Source organism: Pan troglodytes, chromosome 13 (genome assembly GCF_028858775.2).
Source record: "Pan troglodytes isolate AG18354 chromosome 13, NHGRI_mPanTro3-v2.0_pri, whole genome shotgun sequence".
NCBI classification, from domain to species: Eukaryota; Metazoa; Chordata; class Mammalia; order Primates; family Hominidae; genus Pan; species Pan troglodytes.
This window is the reverse complement of record NC_072411.2, coordinates 76,561,694-76,582,541: the sequence shown is the minus strand read 5'-3', so window position 1 is coordinate 76,582,541 and position 20,848 is coordinate 76,561,694. Positions and strand designations below refer to the sequence as shown.

Here is a 20,848-nt window from a genome sequence, read left to right as displayed (position 1 = left end):
TGTTTCCCAGGCACCGTGCCACCTGGACAAAACATAGCGAGTGCAGTCAGTAGGATTCAGCCCCTGGTTAGTTGGAGTGTCCAGTGTTCTTAATGTCCCAAATGCTGGTTTAGTAGTATGCTTGATAAACTTAGGGATACCAGAAGCAATCACATTTCAGTGGGTTAGAGAAATAAAAGTGAAAACATGAAATCAACAGATTTTTAGATTTGAAGAAGAAAACAATATATTCAAAGGAGAAAGCAACCTTGTTTTTGATTCCCGCTGTCCTTTTCAGATTACTCAGTAGGGGAAAAGTTCTTCTCTTGCTCCAGAATGAAAATCTCCATAATCTTACAACTCGTTTTTATCACTCTTAAGTAATAAAAAGTCCTATAGTCACTCTAAGTCTCCAACAGTCTCAACTGAGAAGTTAGAATATCTAGTTTTGTGTCATAATCAATTTTTTTTTTTTTTAGATGAAGTCTCGCTCTGTCGCCCGGGCTGGAGTGCAGTGGCGCTATCTCGGCTCACTGCAACCTCCGCCTCCCGGGTTCAAGCAATTCTCCTGCCTCAGCCTCCCGAGTAGCTGGGACTACAGGCGCCTGCCACCACGCCCGGCTAACTGTTTGTATTTTTAGTAGAGACGGGGTTTCACCAAGTTGGCCAGGATGGTCTCAATCTCCTGACCTCTTGATCTGCCCACTTCGGCCTCCCAAAGTGCTGGGATTACAGGCATGAGCCACCGCTCCTGGCCCATAATCAATTCTTAAAACCAGATTTCAAGTTGAAACTTCTCCCTTCACCTGTGTGGGGCCTTCAGCAGCCAGAAAGCCAGGTAAAGAGGGGCGGGAGGCATCTTTTCTTGTCGTCCACCTACTGTTACTGAGAGGTGACAGCGTGCTGGCAGTCCTCACAGCCCTCGCTCGCTCTCCGCACCTCCTCTGCCTGGGCTCCCACTTTGGCAGCACTTGAGGAGCCCTTCAGCCCACCGCTGCACTGTGGGAGCCCCTTTCTGGGCTGGCCAAGGCCGGAGCCGGCTCCCTAAGCTTGCGGAGAGGTGAGGAGGGAGAGGCACGGGCAGGAACCGGGGCTGCACACTGTGCTTGTGGGCCAGTGCGAGTTCCGGGTGGGTGTGGGCTCGGGCCCGCACTCGGAGCGGCTGCGGCCCCGGGCAGTGAGGGGCTTAGCACCTGGGCCAGCAGCTGCTGTGCTCAATTTCTCCCCGGGCCTTAGCTGCCTTCCCGCCCGGCAGGGCTCGGGACCTGCAGCCCGCCATGCCTGAGCCTCCCCCACCGGCGTCCGTGGGCTCCTGCGTGGCCAGAGCCTCTCCAACGAGCACCGCCCCCTGCTCCACGGTGCCCAGTCCCATCAACCACCCAAGGGCTGAGGAGTGCAGGCATATGGCACGGGACTGGCAGGCAGCTCCACCTGTGGCCCAGGTGCGTGATCCACTGGGTGAAGCCAGCTGGGCTCCTGCGTGTGGTGGGGACTTGGAGAACGTTTATGTCTAGCTAAGGGATTGTAAATACACCAATCAGCACTCTGTATCTAGCTCAAGGTTTGTAAACACACCAATTAGCACCCTGTGTCTAGCTCAGGATTTGTGAATGCACCAATCCACACTGTATCTAGCTACTCTGGTGAGGACTTGGAGAACCTTTATGTCTAGCTAAGGGATTGTAAATACACCAATTGGCACTCTGTATCTAGCTCAAGGTTTGTAGACACACCAATCAGCACCCTCTGTCTAGCTCAGGGTTCGCGAATGCACCAATCAACACTCTGTATCTAGCTACTCTGGTTGGGAGGTGGAGAACCTTTGTGTCTAGCTCAGGGATTGTAAACGCACCAATCAGCACCCTGTCAAAACAGACCACTCGGCTCTCTGTAAAATGGACCAATCAACAGGATGTGGGTGGGGCCAGATAAGACAATAAAAGCAGGCTGCCCGAGCCAACAGTGGCAACTTGTTGGGGTCCCCTTGCACACTGTGGAGGCTTTGTTCTTTCTCTGTTTGCAATAAATCTTGCTGCTGCTCACTCTTTAGGTCCACGTTGTCTTTATGAGCTGTAACACTCACCGCGAAGGTCTGCAGCTTCACTTCTGAAGCCAGCGAGACCACGAACCCACCAGGAGAAACGAACAACTCCAGACGCACCGCCTTAAGAGCTGTAACACTCACCGGGAAGGTCTGCAGCTTCACTCCTGAAGCCAGCGAGACTATGAAGCCACCGGAAAGAACGAACAACTCCAGAAACACCACCTTAAGAGCTGTAACGCTCACTGCGAAGGTCTGCAGCTTCACTCCTGAAGCCAGCGAGACTACGAACCCACCGGAAGGAATGAACAACTCCAGAAACACCACCTTAAGAGCTGTAACGCTCAGCGCGAAGGTCTGCAGCTTCACTCCTGAGCCAGCGAGACCACGAACCCACCAGAAGGAAGAAACTCCGAACACATCCGAACATCAGAAGGAACAAACTCCCGACACGCCACTTTTAAGAATTGTAACACTCACCGTGAGGGTCCGCGGCTTCATTCTTGAAGTCAGTGGGATCAAGAACCCACCAGTTCCAGACACATTACTAGCTCTCTGCCGCCATTTTACTACCATGATTTGTTCCAGGCTCAAAGCGGGAGGAGGAGGAGGGAGAAAGGGAGAAAAGCTCTTAATTGATCGTCTCAGAGGGCAGATTCTTTTTTCCTGGGCTAGGTTGTGATATTTAAAGTTACCTCTCTCCCTTGTTTGAAGCTCTCATGGGGTCTTCAGAGACACCGCCGCCTCCATGGCTGGGGTTGTTTGTTGAGGTTCCTTTGATCAGCTCTGTCTCAAAACTCTGCTGCTCCCCGCTCAGGCCTGAGAGTCCCTCTAGGTGGCCCTGTTGGACAGGAGCTAAGCCTCCTCTCAGTCTCTTCCTTTCTCTCTCTCTCTCAACCAACCCAGGCCCATCTCTTTTTCTAGGAGGGAGTCAAACACCAGTCACCAGCACCGGGCAGGGATGGGGCGAAGCCCCGCCGACAGAGGGCGGAGGGCTGGGAGGGGCTTTCAGCCGGTCCTGACTTTTTGGTATGGAGAATGGCTCCTCCCTGTTCTGGGTGGCTCGGTCACCCTGGAGAGTCCTGCACCAGCTCTAACATTCCAGGTTTTTTCCTTGGCCGCCAGGAGAGCTGGGCCCGCCCTCCCTTCTGAGCTCCCCTCCGGCTCCTTTCGGCTCCCTGCCCGTGTGGTCCTGCACTCAGGCCCCGTTCAGAAGGTCAGCCTAAACCAGGACCGGAGGGCAACTCCTGCCCTCCAGCTTGGCACCTCAGTCATGAAGGTGGCATTTGAGTCCATCTCCTATTATGTTTTCAATTTGTGCAGGACCTGGAGGGGGAAGAGAGGTGTTATTTATTGAGCCCCCTCAGAACTTCAACATCGTCTTACCTCGAAAGTAGGCAGAGAGTGATGTCATGTGGCCACTTTTCGGATTTCCCCTTTGAAGATTTCTTATTTTTTTATGGCACATGTCTTTGGCTTGTCATATATATTTTACCTTGGTGTCTTGGTGAGAGCTTCTTATGTAATATTCTGAAATGTGTCATATGGGAAATAAAGCTTTTAGAGTTTTCTTGAGAAGTGGTTGATTATAGCAACTACATGAGGACATATATTTATAACGGTGAAATGAAGATACTTTATTTCAGGGGAAAAATGACTTTTAAGAGGCTCTAATTTTTTTTCTTGGCTTTGCACAAACTAAATCACCCCATTTTGCTCAACCCTAATTTTGTCATTTATAAAATGAAACCTTTAGCCTAAATAATCTCTCAGGTCCCTTTCCAACTGGTACCATGAATCTGAGAGACCTGGAAAGGAAGTGGGACAACATTTCTGTTGTGAAGAAGGCAAGGCTGGTGATGTGGGCGTGAAGGTTAAAGATGCTGGCCCCTCATGACATTGGCGAACGTGGCCCTTCTTCCACCTGCTCAGCCAGAAACGCTACTGAGTGCAGACGTTTGTATACTAAGAGGTATTTGGGTGCATACGATTTAATCCTTGGCCTGATGAACTTATAAGTATGAAGGAGAAGCAAGACTGTTCACAAATTGCTAAAACAAAATATGATGCCACATTTACCCAACAAACCTAAGATTCTGTGTACAAAACATTGCAGTAGTATCACTGGAATTGTGTGTGGGCTGCTGTGAGTTCAGCGTCCTCTCAGAGCACCGTGGTTCCAAGTGGAGGACGGACCTTAAAGGGTTCCATAATCAGGACAGGTTGAAAGAATAGTGAATGCCACACAAATGCCCCCACACCCTTGACCCTGTGCCACCAAAGGCAAAACCAAAAGACATTTCAATTGGGAAAATCGTGATGCTTGTCTCTTATTTTCTTTCTTTTATTATTATTATTTTAAGACACGATTATCATTCAGGATTCATGCTGTTTACAGTTTGACTACTACATAGAAAAATGTGTCTATAAAACACCTGGTAGTTGTAAAAAGGCTTGGGTAGGGCCCAGAAAGCCAGATACATGCATGCTATTTATTCAGCTGCCGGGAGCCATTCCCTGTCTCCATACACCCAAGGATTGTCTATCCTCTCCTAAATTTTATTTCTAATATTCTTGCTACATAGGTTAAAAAAATGAAACACAAAAAAATCAGGAAAATCAAAGCCCTGCCTCCCTGAAAAATTATGCTCAAATACAAACATTCTTCTTGGCATTTCAGGCATGTTTTGACACTGTGGACCAGGAAGGTGGTTGCAAATGCATCGATCTGGTGTGCCACACACATTAGATCTACGTGAAAGTTATCTGTAAAAGTGAGTCTACAAGCATCCCCTCAGCACCTCTGGTGTATCTGACTCACGGGGCTAAGTACCATAGAAGATACCTAAGATTCTGACATATTCTGTGCCCTGGTCACACAAGTCACAGTGTCAGAGAGAACAGTAAGCCCACTGCCTGCCCCACCACTGGTGACAGCAAGCCTGCCCCCAGGGAGTTTTGAAGTTGCTCTTTGCTCTTATCTAATCTCAAAAGCTGAACCCTAACCCTGCCTTCCACCCTCCAGTGACTTTTCCAAGACAAGTAATGTTCACCTGCTTGAATGCATCACTTCATGCATCTTTAAAGTCTTTGAACTTTATTGTGATAATGGACGTTTAAATCACTTGGAATACTGATTAGGTAGGTAGCTTTTCAAAGGGAGCTAGGCTCCTGCCATACTTTGTCTAATTTTAATTGACGAAATGGAATTTCAGGCATGATCCCTGAAGAGAGGGCATTTCTACTGTAGACACATGGGGGAATTTTGCTTCTGGCAGAAAGAGAAGGGCCACAATCTAAAGTGATATCCAAAACAATGAAATGAGTGGGGAAAACATCCAAGTGGGTAGAGAAGTTGGGAGGCGTTATTCTATGGTGACAGTGATCATACTTTCCTAATCAGACACCAGGGCAAATGGGCTGGTCTGATCATAGGACAGATTATTTGAAATCTGGGGTGTTTGATCACCATCTTCATAGTGAATGAAGCCAGCAAGCGCCAGCAGCTGTTCAGAGTGAAAGCCCTTAACAATGAGTCTCTGTGAGTTGAGGGACCCAGCGTAGTGGGTGGGAAATCTGCTGAGGTCACTTATGAGCCACAGCTTCCTCACACAACACAAAGAAGGGTTGTTACCAGGGGCTTCCTGGAACCGGTTGCTGTCACCACCTTGTCTGCAAGGAGGAAGGTGCAATCTACTCACCAGTAAAACAATGATGTTTTGCTTCCATACAACACAATGTGGGAATGCAAAATATAAGAAGCAGGAGCAAGAACAGGGCAGATCATCAGCTATCCTCTGCTTTCTCAAGCTCTATGGCTCCCTCTTAAATAGATTTTGAACATCATACTTTTTTTCTTTTTCTTTCTTTTTTTTTTTTTTTTTGAGACAGGGTCTCGCTCTGTTGTCCAGGCTAGAGTGCAGTGGCACCATCACAGCACACTGCAGCCTTGACCTCCCAGACTCAGGCAACCCTCCCACTTCAGCCTCCCAAGTCCCTAGGACTACAGGTGCATGCCACCACACTCGGCGAATTTTTGTATTTGTTGTAGAGATAGGGTCTTGCTATGTTGCCCAGGCTGGTCTTGAACTCCTAGACTCAAGCCATCCTCCAGCCTCGGCCTCCCAAAGTGCTAGGATTACAGGTGTAAGCCACTGCACCCAGCCCATACTTTTTTTCTTAAATCTTCATCACTCTGCTTGCTAATCTTGTACATTCAATTTGAAACTGGGGAGCTGTTTTGTTGCAAAGGAGGAGATTCAGAAATTCCAATTCTCCTCCTTACTTTAATAAGAATGTTATGTCTAGCATATCGTAATCGGAGAAAAGTCTTCCTTTATTGCCAACACTCAAAGTCAATTCTCAGTTATGTGCTTTGAGAATAATCCTTGGAAAATATTCTAATTCCACCTCCTCTCACCAACATAGAAGTTTCTAAGCCTCCATCTCCACTTTTAAGTTGCTGTGTGCTTTTTCAACTTATATCCTACCAAAAGCTGAGTTTATTTAATATATGACATCATAATACGTTACTTTTGATGACTCAATGCTTTGTGCAATCTCAATCATAGTTTTAGCTCTATTAGGGTCATCAAGGAAGAGTTCAGTTTTATGGAAAACTCAAGGTCAGGTTCCATTGGCTTCTTCTCTCCATCAAAGCTTTAAATATATAGTAAACAGAAACATAGAATAGATTTATTTGTATTTAATCACTGTGTCTGCTTGGTTGTTTGCAGCTGCAAGTAATCAACTAAAGTAGATTAAATTCATAATCCCCTAGAATAAGAAGTGTGGAGGTAGGGCATTTGCAGGTTGGCTCTGCTTGCTAAGCTTGTACATTCAATCTGAAACTCGGGAACTGTTTTGTTGCAAGGGAGAAAATTCACAAATTCCAATTCTCCTATTTAATAATTCAGTGACTCAGTGTCTTACTGAGGACCTAGACTCTTTCCACATTTCAACCCATCATCCTGGGCACATCGGTTTTAATCCTAAAGCTTGCCTCTATGGTCAGAAGAGGGCCACTGCAGCTCTAATAACTTCCTAATACATCACCTGAAGGCCAAAGGACGAGAGTGTCCTCATTATGATGAGGAGAAAGAGCTCCCCAGAAAACACCCAGGCTTCAAATAGTGAGTGGCTGATCAGCCCCTATAGTGGGAGGAGGCCCTACCAGCACTTAAAACAGGACACAGCCAAAAATAGCTGCTGTAGGTGGGAACTTAGAAAACTCTATGTACATACACTGAAGGTTAATGAGCATTCTGTTTATTTCCCATGGAGACTGTATCTGTGAAATGAACTTAGAACCAAGTAACCATTTTCTTTTTCTTTACTTTTTTTTTTTTTTTTTGAGATGGAGTTTCACTCTTGTTGCCTAGGCTGGAGTGCAGTGGCGCAATCTCAGCTCACTGCAACCTCCACCTCCCAGGTTCAAGTGATTCTCCTGCTTTAGCCTCCAGAGTAGCTGGGATTACAGGCATGCGCCACCACACCTGGCTACTTTTTGTATTTTTAGTTGAGACAGGGTTTCACCATACTGACCAGGCTGGTCTCAAACTCCTGACCTCTGGTGATCCACCCACCTTGGCCTCCCAAAGTGCTGGGATTACAGGCATGAGCCACCACACCCGGCCTCAAGTAAATCATTTTCTAATCAGTTGAAACAGTACAAAGGAGAGAGTCGGTGTGAGGAGGGGGTCTGAAGGGGTGTGTAACTTGATGGTTGGGTTGAGGGGTGATCAAAAATGAAGAAAGAAAATATTCTAGACAGTGATAATTAATTGCTGCTAACATCACAAAAAAAGAGATAAGCAAAATGCCTTCCTACGGAAGTATACAATGCCACCTATAAAGTGTTCTTGCCAAAAACACAAATCAAATCCGATTAAACCTCTAGATCTAACACCCAACCTACAGGAAGTACAGGGAAGAAAGCAACTTATTAAACACAACCATGGGGTTGTAGTCAGCAAAATCCAGAACAAATGACCTGGCTTAGTGAATAAAAGAAAAGGAGGCTGGGTGCGGTGGCTCATGCCTATAATCCCAGCACTTTGGGAGGCTGAGGTGGGCGGATCACGAGGTCAGGAGTTCGAGACCAGCCTGACCAACATGGTGAAACCCTGTCTCTACTAAAAATACAAACATTAGCCAGGCATGGTGGCGCGCGCCTGTAATCACAGCTACTCAGGAGAGTGAGGCAGGTTAATCGCTTGAACCCGGGAGGCGGAGGTTGCAGTGAGCTGAGACTGTGCCACTGCATTCCAGCCTGGGCAACAGGGCAAGACCCTGTCTCAAAAAAAAAGGAGAGGGAGCATCTTAGATTAAAATGTACTTAAGAGAAGGAGCATTTATAGATTAAAATGTTTAATGTTTGGACCCTGTTTGGATCCTGATTCAAACACAGCAATTGTAAAATGACACCTATAAAATGATTGAGGAAATTTAAACCTGACTGGATATTTGATGATATTAAGGACTTATTGTCAATATTTTTAGAAAGGATAAAGGTATTGTGGTTATGTCTTCTAAAAGAGTTAGTATTTTTTAGAGGCACATGCTGACATATTTATAGCAGAAATATGACATCTGAGATTTACGTCAAATGTCTCCAAAAAATCCAGTAGAAGTAAGGAAGTGAGGGTAGGAAATGCCTGGCTGTGAATAATAGTTGGGAAGCTGGGTGATGTGTACCTGGGCGTTCCTTATACAATTCTGTTTTTATTTATTTTGAAATAACAATTTTTATACATTTGGTTTTTTTGTTTTTGTTTTGTTTTAGAGAAAGGGTCTCACTCTGTCACCCAGGTTGGAGTGCAGTGACGCAATCATGGATCACTGCAGCCGCGATTTCCTGGGCTTGTGTGATCCTCCTATCTCAGCCTTCTGAGTAGCTGGGACTACAGGAACATGCCACAATACTTGGCTAATTTCTAAAGTTTTTGTAGAGACAGGGTCTCACTGTGTTACCAAGGCTGGTCTCGAACTCCTGGACTCAAACAATCCTCCTGCCTTGGCCTCCCAAAGTATATTTCATTTTTTTACACAAGAGATGAGAAAAGAATAAAAATAAGAAAAGAGGGAAAGTCAGGTAAACAATCCTGTGTGACTCAGTCACCAGTTTGGGCCAATGGACTTCAGTTTGGGATTTCATGGCCCAGGGCAGAAACTGACAGTGATGTGCACCTCAGGCTCCTGGGAACAGTCCATCTGCTTCCTCCAGGTCACCCAGTCAAGGATGTCTCAAGGGAGTACTTACAGCAGCAGGCTGGAAGTGAGAACTTCTGATATCACCATCATTATTATAAGAAAATGCAGAAAAGTCTTCCTGACTATCCTATACTAAGTACCCCCAAGTAAACTTAACCCCATTGAAATAAGTGTTATAGGTTATAGAATGTTAATTCTATCCAATGAGGTCCTAAGCATAACTTTTTTTTTTTTTTTTTTTTTTTTTTTTTGGTGAGACGGAGATTTACTCTTGTTGCCCAGGCTGGAGTGCAATGGTACGATCTCAGCTCACAGCATCCTCCGCCTCCCAGGTTCAAGTGATTCTCCTGCCTCAGCTTCCCAAATAGCTGGGATTACAGGCATGTGCCACTGCGCCCGTTTAATTTTGTATTTTTAGTAGAGGTGGGGTTTCACCGTGTTGCCCAGGCTGATCTCCAACTCCTGACCTCAGGTGATCCGCCTGCCTCTGCCTCCCAAAGTCCTGGGATTACAAGTGTGAGCCACTGCGCCTGGCCTAAGCATAACTTTTTAGACAAAAATAAAAAAATCTAGTAATATTTTACTACTTGGTGCTGTTAAAGTTGGTGTCTGAAGCCCTGCAATCATTTATTCACTTTCAGTACATCCTTTGTTCCTTTTGAAAAGGTGTAAGTCAGTGCACTTAGAATCAGGAAACTTAATTTTTAGATTTTGTTTGCCTGCTATAAATGACAGCAAACTCAAAAACCAAACCTCTTAACAGTAGTGAGCCAGTTTTGTTTCAACATGACTTCAGTATCCCAGCCCTATTTAAAAATGCAAAATGCATACACACACCGCAAACAGCATAGACAGACATTATTTAAACGTTTTTTAAAATGTGAGTAATGAAGATGTCCTCCAAGCTCCAGAATGCTTGTGAAAGATCCCTGAGCACGGCCCCACTAAAGCATCTCTACAAAGGCACAAAGCTGTAGAGACATTTGGGCATTTTACTGACTACATCCAAGGGTTTCCTAGACTTCCACTTTGGTCATTTTGAAACTAGCTCAAGAAACTAGCTTGATTCTCACTTCTACCAGGATGAGAGAGAGACAAGAGCTGAGGGAAATGTGGGATGGGAATAGGCTGGCAAGAACCATAAGGGACTGAGGGAAATAATTATTATTTTTGGAAGGTTTCTACCTCTGTGATCTTCTTAGTCTCTGGCCCCTCCCTCTTCCTCCCCACCTAGGCTCACGGTGCTCTCCTGTCCTCTGGCCTCCCTGAGCCTTTCTCTAAATGTTAAATGCCCCCAAATTCTTTTGATTCCCCAAACTCTCTTCCGCCAAAACTCTAATTCTCATTTTCTCAGTGTGCTGATCTAATCTAGTAGTTAGGAAATAAATCTGATTAACCAGCTTCTAATAGACCCTCTCAGTAGCCAGTTCACAGTCCTCAGGCCTATTATCCTCATATTTTCTCTCATCAGAATGCTCAGAGAGGCCGGGCGTGGTGGCGCACACTTGTAATCCCAGCACTTTGGGAGGCCAAGGCAGGCGAATCACTTGAACTCAAGAGTTCAAGACCAGCCTAGCCAATATGGTGAAAACCTGTCTCTACTAAAAATACAAAAAATTAGCCAGGCATGGTGGCTCCTTCCTGTAGTCCCAGCTACTTAGGGGGCTAAGGCGGAAGAATTGCTTGAATCTGGGAGGTGGAGGTTGCAGTGAGCTGAGATTGTGCCACTGCACTCCAGCCTCGGCAACAGAGTGACTCCGTCTCAAAAAAATCAAGCAAACAAACAAAAAAACCCAGAATGCTCAGAGGTTGCATCTTAGAGAGGTAGGGGTTCCCATGCTTTCAATAACTGGAACAAAAGAGAGAATATAGAGAAGAAAAAAAGGTTTCAAGTGTTTCTGGTCATTATGATTTACTTTCACATAAAAAGAAATTACTAATTAAAGGTCTACCTCGGGCTAGGAACGGTGGCTCATGCCTGTAATCCCAGCACTTTGGGAGGCCAAGGCGGGCGAATCACCTGAGGTCAGGAGTTCGAGACCAGCCTTGCCAACATTGCAAAACCCTGTCTGTACTAAAAAATACAAAAATTAGCCAGGCATGGTGGCGTGTGCCTATAGTCCCAGCTACTCGGGAGGCTGAGGCAGGAGAATCACTGGAATCCAGGAGGCAGAGGTTGCAGAGAGCCGAGATCGCAGAATTGCACTCCAGCCTGGGCAATGGAGTGCGACTCCATCTCAAAAAAAAAAAAAGAAAAGAAAAGAAAAGAAAAAAGTAAGGTCTCCCTCATTAAAGTGTTTGGGAATGAGAGTGGCTCAGATTACTTGAGCAAGGCACTTGGTAGGCTTTGATCTTCTCTACCTTGATGAAAATTTTCTCACAGAAAAGAAATCAAGACTCAGGCTTTATGAAGTATGCCACAATGTCCGTGTGGTTTTGATAGTGGCACAGAAGTATCTTCCCTTCTGGGAAGTCAAGGCAGCTCATGGCTTCCCTGCACTACTCTTTATGCACCTCACTGAGATAATATGGACATATTTTTCACTATCAGACTTTCAGGCAGGAGTATATTTTAGAATAGCGTATATTTTATGTATTTTAGAATAATAAATCAAACCTTACTGGTCATCAGAATCACGTGGGGACTTTTAAAAAATAAACATTTTCACTCATCTTACCCAGCCCTACTGAATCAGATTCTTAGCCAGAGAGAAAGGGCTGTAAGGGGCTGGGGTAGGAATGTTTTAAGATTCTCCACGTAATTTTAGTGATCAGTCAGGTTTGGAGCCACCGTTGAAGATACAAAGGGGCCTCCCAATACCTAAGACACCTGCTCAGAACCATAAAGAGAAGGGGAGACAAGCCTTTGGGAGCCCCAGCCTGCTCCTTCCATATCCCCCCAGTCCTGCTCCTCACCTCCCCGCAAAGAGAAGGGGAGACAAGCCTCTGGGAACCCCACCCTGCTCCTTCCCCACTTGCTCTCCCCTTCCCCCACCCCAACCCCCCAGCACAATGTTCTGTTCTCAGACCCCTGTAATCTGAGCCACCCAATTCAGATATTGTAATTCCATGAAAGCAGGCAATTCCTCTTATGAAGAAAAAAAGAAAAGAAAATATACTTATTAGGACCCTAAGTATTGAGCTTCACAAATAGCTATTTCATTTCCTAGTCACAATGTCTTTGTAAGCTCAGTATCAGCACCGTTTGTAGCTGAAGAAACTGGGGCTGAGAGGGAAATTTTTCTAGGCTCTCGAAGTTAGTCCCAGAGGGATTGGGAATCCAGTGGGGCAGGGTAAATTATTGATGTGGTAATTTGTGCCCTGTTCTTATTTCTATTGGAGACATATTGATAGAAGAAGAGGGTGCTTTCTCCCTGCGCTTCCTCTCTGGAAAGAAAACTAGCCTTTTGTTCTGAGGTTTCAGACTCTCGTATGCTCAAGTGAATGAGCTCTCAGAACTTCTGTGTGTTTTATAAGCTGTCCTGGAAAAAGTTCAACCAGGACTTTTGAAAGTTCTTGGCTTGGCCGGGCGCAATGGCTCACGCCTGTAATCCCAGCACTTTGGGAGGCTGAGGTGGGTGGATCATGAGGTCAGGAGTTCAAGACCAGCCTGACCAATATGGTGAAACGCTGTCTCTACTAAAAATACAAAAATTAGCCAGGCGTGGTGGCGTTCGCCTATAGTCCCAGCTACTCAGGAGCCTGAAGCAGGAGAATCGCTTGAACCCGGGAGGCGGAGGTTGCAGTGAGCCAAGATCACGCCACTGCACTCCAGCCTGGGTGACAGAGTGAGACTCCATCTCAAAAAAAAAAAAAAAAGAAAGTTCTTGGCTCTTCAGGAAAGAAATGGAATTATCCAGAAAGGAAAGCAATGGAAGCCACTGTTTCACAGGAGAGACAGATACGCTGCTCCTCAAAGAAGAGGGGATCCCAGAGGCAGGAAAAAGGGGTGCACATCTCTTGCTCCCAAGTGTGTGGAGCAATTCAGAGTTTTCCGCTCCACCACAGCTGCAAAAGGGCGAGGAATGTGCCACCCTCAGCCAAACCTCAGCAGTTGTCCCATCTTCAAACCTGACTCACGGGGAACTGAGAGAAAAGGAACTGACATTCACTGCACACCTGTAAGTTTCCAAGAACACTTTCCCCTGGGGCCCAGGGCGTCCTGAGAGCCCTCCCAGTGGCGTGTCAGAGCAGATGGCGGCCCTACCCAGTCTGGTTTTTCTCCTCATTTCCATCCCCCACTGCTGGCTGCACCAAGGTTTATATCTGTGTCCAGAACCCTGGGGGGCCATGCTGGGAGATCTTAGCTATCTGCTCCTTGTGGCCATCTGCTCACCAGTTCCTGGCCTGTAATGCATCTTGTTTTTTATCAAAATAACAAACAGGATGAGTAAAAGAAACCAAACATGAAAGAGCACAAACTGTATGTTCCATTTATATGAAATTCAAAAACAGACTACACTCGCCTGTAGAGGTTCATACGCTAGTTACCTTTGGCCGGGGCTTCTATGAGACTGGAAACTCTCTATTTCTTGATCTACATGGTGATTACACAGGTGTATACATATGTAAGAATTCTTTGAGCTGCAAACTTAATATTTGCGCAGTTACTGTTACGTGAATGTTACCTCCACAAAAATAAATACATCATAAAAGCGAACAAGCCAATAAACAAACACAGACACAATAACCTATAATGACTTGCTAGCTGCAGCTTGCCTGTTACTGGGGCCACTTATCCCAGCCTGCTGACTCAATCCCATCCCAATTCATAAAATGAATCTGGCTCCCTACCCCGAGAACTGCACAGGAAATTTAAAAAGCTAGAGAAGAGCATTCAGCCCCATAGTCCTCGCCCACAGGGTGCTCTGTGGCACGGTGTTTATATGCAAAGATGACAGAGCCCGGCTGCCTAGGTTCAAATCCCTGTTCTGCCACTTAATGGTTATAACCTTAAGCAGCTTACTTAAATTCTCTATTCCTCAGTTTCCTGATCTGTGTAATAGGCTTAATGATCAGGATTATACCAGATTAATCCATGTAAATTTACTCAGGAAATATCCAGTAGTATTACATGCCAAGCCTATTGTAAGAACTTTATCAATATGATCTCCTTTATCCTTGCAGCAACGCTCTGACAGATGGTGTTATCCTGATTTTGCAAGTGAAGAAACGGAAGCTCAATGAGACTAAACTTGCCTAAGGTTATGTAGTTGTCAAGGGGCAAAATCAGGATTTGAAATGAGGTCTGTCTTTTCTCTTTCTGTTAAAGGGCTTCTTTGATGCCAACCCAGACCCTCCCAACCTCTGCCTCCTCCTGGACTGGCCTGGTGCTGACCCACCATCCATCTGCCTGTCTCCCACTGCCTGCCATTGCAGCAGGACCACGTGGCCCACTCTTCTGAGATGTTCCAGTCCTTCGCATTCTGTTTGAGCCCCAGGTACAGAACAACCAGTCTAAATAATGAGCAGTGATTAGCTTAAGATAGTGAGCTGAGCTCATAAGATCCTATCTCCTTCCACCCAATTTTTTTTACAATAACAAGGGGGAGTGTGTTGTTTTTAAAGATGAGATCCACTCAGCACTGGAAAATAGGAAAGGGTGCCCCTTATCAGAACATTTTTGAAATATCTGGTAGATAGAAGTTAAATAAAATTAACATTGACAAGAGTGGGAAAAGAAAACCTCACGCATCCAAAATTGGCTGCATGTTCTGAGCTCCCAGGGATTGAGGGGGGAAAAAAAAGAACAAAATTGGCTGCAAAAAATGAACCAAATGAATAATTAAAATAATGGAAAGATAACAAATCCAGACAGATTCCAAACTCAGAAGGACATTTACAATAATCAAGAATCCAGAAGAAGGCTCTGGACCAACCAACAGTATAATTTATTAAAGAGCTGTAGCCAGCACATGGGGCCCATGGCCTTCCCCTACTCCTAAGCTGGCTGAAAGAAAACATCAGTAGTGTCTGGCCTGGGGAGTGTTGTTGGGGTGCTGAGTGGGGCTTGGGAGGCGCATGCGCAAGAGGAAGTGTTAGGAGGAGGCCAAGCAGCCCTACAAGAAAAAAATGCGCAGGGTCCGCCACCAGTGTGAAACCTGCCTTTCTTCAGCATCATGGCAGGGAAGTCCTGCCCATGTGTGGTGTATTGGTTTTCTATCACCGCCATAACAAATTACCACAAACTTGGTGGCTTAAAACAACACAGATTTGCTATTTTATTGTTCTAGGTCAGAAGTCTGCCATAGGTCCCTCAGGGCTACAACCAAGGTGCCCTCAGGCCACAGGGTACATCCCTTCCTGGAGACTCTAGGGGAGGCTTTTCTGGCTGCTAGTGTCCACCCATGTTTCTTAGCTCCTGGCCCTCTTCTTCCACCTTCAAAGCCAGCAGTGTCGCACCTCTCTGACCCTTCTTTCACAGTCATCTCTTCCTCCGGCCATAGCTGGGAAAGAGTCTCTGTTTTTAAGGAATCATGTGGGTGGGCCCACCTGGATAATTTAGGATCATCTCTTCATGTTTTTTTTTTTTTTTTCTTAAGAGGGAGTCTCGCTCTGTCACCCAGGCTGGAGTGCAGTGGTGCAATCTCGGCTCACTGCAGGCTCCGCCTCCCGGGTTCACGCCATTCTCCTGCCTCAGCCTCCCGAGTAGCTGGGACTACAGGCACCTGCCACCATGCCCGGCTAATTTTTTTTGTATTTTTAGTAGAGATGGGGTTTCACCGTGTTAACCAGGATGGTCTCGATCTCCTGACCTCGTGATCCGCCCGCCTCGGCCTCCCAAAGTGCTGGGATTACAGGCGTGAGCCACCGCGCCCGGCCCATCTCTTCATGTTAAGTGCCTTAATTTAATCAAATCTGTAAAGTCCCTTTTGCCACATAAGAGAACATGTGCACAGATTGTGGGGATTCAGGGCCATTATTCTGCCCCTACGTGTGGTCATTGGCTGCCTGGCAGATGACCTGCAGCCTGGTTTGGCAGCTGGAGCCCTGGCTGCTCCCCTCAGGACCTGAATCTGAGGTGATATCAGCCAAGGCAACAATGACTTGACCAGACTGTGGCCTCCTTGGTTCCTGCTGGTTTTCCAAGCCTGATTCTCGGCCTTCTGGTTAATTTCATGAGCTACCTAAAGCCTGCCAATAAATTATTTCTTGCATAAATTACCCAGAGCCAGTATATGTTACTTATAATCAAGAATGTTGACTGAGAGGCTGGGCATGTGGCTTACATCTGTAATCCCAGCACTTTGGGAGGCTGAGGTGGGAGGATGACTTTAGCCCAGGAGTTCCAGACCAGACTGGGCAATATAGTGACACCCTATACCGACAAAAAAAAAAAATGTTTTTAATTATCCAGGTGTGGTAGAGCATGCTAGAAACTCACTAAATATTTGTTGAATGAATGAAAGATCAGTGGAACCTATACAATAGAAAATAAAATCAGTGATCTGAAAAATAAAGGTAAGAAACTTTCAAAATTGAAATTAGGCCAGGCATGGTGGCTCACGCCTGTAATCCCGACATTTTGAGAGGCCAAGGTGTATTTTTATATTTTGTAAAAATACAAAAAAATTAGCTGGGTGTAGTGGCAGGCACCTGTAATCCCAGCTACTTGGGAGACTGTGGCAGGAGAATCGCTTGAACCCGGGAGGTGGAGGTTGCAGTGAGCCGAGATCGCACCATTGCACTCCAGCCTGAACAACAAGAGCAAAACTCCGTCTCAAAAAAAACAAAAAAGAAAAGAAAGAAATTAAAAGGACAAAGTAAATGGGAGACATAAGAAATAACTTAAGCAGGCCAGGCGCGGTGGCTCTGCCTGTAATCCCAGCACTTTGGGAGGCAGAGGCGGGCAGATCACGAGGTCAGGAGATCGAGACCATCGTGGCTAACACAGTGAAACCCCATCTCTACTAAAAACACAAAAAATTAATCGGGCGTGGCGGCGGGCGCCTGTAGTCCCAGCTACTCGGGAGGCTGAGGCAGGAGAATGGCGTGAACCCGGGAGGCGGAGTTTGCAGTGAGCCGAGATTTCGCCACTGCACTCCAGCCTGGGCAACAGAGGGAGACTCTGTCTCAAAAAAAAAAAAAAAAAAAAAAAAGAAAGAACTTAAGCAGTATGCGGAATTAATCCAGGTGATTGAAAATCCATTTAACAGGAGTTCCAGAACGAAAGTAAAGAAGCAATGGATAGTGAAATCATCAAGGAAAAAATTAAATAAAACTTACCAGAGCTGAAGAAAGCACGCTTTTAGATGAAAGGGGCCCACTGGCAAGTACTAGTAACATTTAAGAAACCCACAGATGAAGAAAATCGTTCTGAAAAATTCCACATAAATAAACAATGAGCAGATTGGCATCAGACTTTTTCACCAACAATCCTGGCTGCTGAAGACACCAAAACATTATCTTCACAATTCTGAGAGGAAAACAGGTCTTGACTTGGAAGTCTATACGGAGATAAACTTACAATCAAATGTGAAAACATGTTTGAACATACAAGGACTCAGAAGTTTTGCCACAAACACACTATCTCCAAAATAATTACAAAATGAGCTATAACAAAACAATAATGACAAAAAGTACTCCAAAGAAAAATATAATGTGGGATACAAGTAAAAGGGTAAGTGCCCCCTGCCCCACCCCGCCCCCCCCAAAAAAACTGTAAAACTTATACTTAACTAAGAATAGAACTAATCTTGTAAAAGTGCTTACCCTGTAGAAGTAGCAGTGGAGGAAGGAGGAAGTCAGAGAGTGTAAATTTCTTGTTTAATAGGAAAATATTGAAGGGTGGCAGAATATGCCACCCAAAAAATACCACTTTGGCCTAAAGATTATTTTTAAGCTGAAGGCACTTGAAAAATAGCAGATGAAAAATGCACATTCTCATCTCCCTTTTTCTTCCTGGAAACAGGAAATAAAAACTCCCATATGAAAGATGTCCTCCTTGTACCAGGAGAAAGGAAACATTCTTCAACAAGGAGTCATAGCCAAGAGAATCCTGTACAAACAGCCTTTGTTAAAATAGTTCTTATCTTCCTGTAGCCTCCCCACATAACTTGGTTAATTTTCTTCTTCTTCTTTTTTTTTTTTTTTGAGATGGAGTCTCGCTCTGTCACCCAGGCTGGAGTGCAGTGGCATGATCTCGGCTCACTGCAAACTCTGCCTCCCGGGTTCAAGCCATTCTCCTGCCTCAGCCTCCTGAGTAGTTGGGATTACAGGCGTGTGCCATGATGCCTGGCTAATTTTTTGTATTTTTAGTAGAAAAGGGGTTTCACCATGTTAGCCAGGCTGGTCTCGAACTCCTGACTTCAGGTGATCTGCCCTCCTCGGCCTCCCAAAGTGCTGGGATTACAGGCATGAGCCACCGCTACCGGCTGACTTGGTTACTTTTCTTCGTTTGCTTCTCTAGTATGTAGATTTAGCACTTCTTTGGTCCTTTGTTTCCATGAAGGTCCTCATGTCATGTAAAATTTATATAAATTTGTATACTTTTCCCCTGTTAATCTGTTCTATGTCAATTTAATTTTCAGGCCCAACTGAAAGCTCTAAGAGGGTAGAAGTCAAATTTTGCCTCCCCTACAATATAAAGATAGATTAATTCTAGGTGCTCATAGAAACCATATATAATCGTGGGAGTAAACATTTTAAGTTAACCATGTAAATAATTGAAATAGAATACATAACTCTGGCCGGGCTTGGTGGCTCACACCTGTAATCCCAGCACTTTAGGAGGCTGAGGCGGGTGGATCACTTGAGGTCAGGAGTTCGAGACCAGCCTGACCAATATGGTGAAACCCCGTCTCTACTAAAAATACAAAAATTAGTAGGGCATGTTGGTGGGTGCTTGTAATCCCAGCTACTCGGGAAGCTGAGGCAGGAGAATCGCTTGAACCTGGGAGGCAGAGGTTGCAGTGAGCTGAGATAGCGCCATTGCAATCCAGCCTGGGCAACAGAGTGAGACTTTGTCTGAAGAAAAAAAAAAAAAAAAGAATACGTAACTCTGCCAACCCTTGAAGGAAAACAAATGGAACAAAGAAAACTTGATCAATCTAATGAAAGAGGAATGAGAAAAAAGAAACAGCAAAAAAGCAACATGGAAAGAAAGCACGTATCAACATAACAGAAATATATTTAAGCATACTACTACCAATAAATGTGAATGAATTAAAAACCATGAATGCCTGGATTAAAACCACGAATTAAAAATCACAAATGCTAGAGTCTCTGGAAAATAGGAAAGGGTGTCCATTATCAGAACATTTTTGAAATGTCTGGTAGATAGACGTTAAATAAGATCAACAACATTGACAGTGGGGAAAAAAATAAAAACCCACACATCCAAAATTGGCTGCATGTTCTGTGCTCCTTTATTTAAAAATTTAGTCCTGATTTGGGTTACAAAGACTGCAGTTACAGTAGGCTCTTTTATCTGCAGCAATTCTGCAGTTTCAGTTACCCATGGTCAACCGTGGTCCAAAAATATTAAATGGAAAATTCAGAAATAAACAAGTCTTAAGTTTTCAGTTGTGAGCCATTCTGAGTAGCATGATGAAATCCCACATTGCCCTGCTCAGCACTGCCTGGGGCATGAACCACCCCTCTGCCCCAGCGTATCCACGCTGGAGACACCAGCCATCCCTTAGTCACTTGGCCTTCTCAGTTATCGGATTGACTGTCATGGTATCACAGTGCTTGTGTCCAAGTAACCCTTATTTTACAAGACTAGTCATGCTGGTAATTTGGATATGCCAAAGAGAAGCTGTAAAGTGCTTCCTTTAAGTGAAAAGGTGAAAGTTCTCAACTTAAGGGAAGAAAAAAAATCGTATGCTGAGGTTGTTAAGATCTACTTTAAGAATGAATTTTCTATCCCTGAAATTAAGAAGAAAGAAAAAGAAATTCATGCTAATTTTGCTGGTGCACCTCAAACTGCAAAAGTCTCAGCCACGGTGTATGCTAAGTGTTTAGTTAAGATGGAAATGGCATTAAGTTTGTGGGTGGAAGACAAGGAAAGAAATGTGTTCTGATCAGTGGCAATTGGGTTTGGTGCTAACCAAGGCTTCAGCATCCACTGGGGGGCTTGGAACTATTCCCCTCTGTTAAGTGAAGTGGCATTAAGTTTGTGGGTTGAAGACAAGGAAAGAAATGTGTTCTGACTGATGGCAATCAGGTTTGGTACTACCCGAGGCTTCAGCATCCACTGGGGGGCCTTGGAACTATTCCCCTCTGCTAAGTGGGGACTACTGTGTATGCGTTTACAAAACAGATACCTAAAATATTAACAGAAAAGAAGGCTATTTCCAAATGATAAAAGTCACAATTCACTAACAAGACACGAGAGCCAAGAACTTTTATTCACTCAATATAGAACTTCAAAATTCAGAAAACAAAGATGTTAGAAATACAAGAAGAAATTAAAATCAATCTGTTATAATGGGGGAAAACCGTAATCCATCTATTTCAGAAATTGATAGACAAAAGAAGTCATCAAGCGTATTTGAGCAGTGCATTTAACCACCTTGAACAACTTTGTATAGATGGCAGGAAGCTTACTTGCACAAAATCCAACTATGTTCACCTTACTCCACCTCCAGGCAGCAATGGACACATTTGGCACTG

General features: G+C 44.9%; 1 long non-coding RNA gene across 1 annotated transcript; it reads left to right on the top strand.

Annotated features, from left to right (window-relative positions):
- The first annotated feature begins 458 nt into the window (after positions 1 to 458).
- Positions 459 to 3,598, top strand: LOC134808053 (uncharacterized). The gene is made up of 2 exons (XR_010150157.1): positions 459 to 817; positions 2,030 to 3,598. It is a non-coding gene; the product is annotated as an uncharacterized LOC134808053 (long non-coding RNA).
- The last annotated feature ends 17,250 nt before the right edge of the window (positions 3,599 to 20,848 follow it).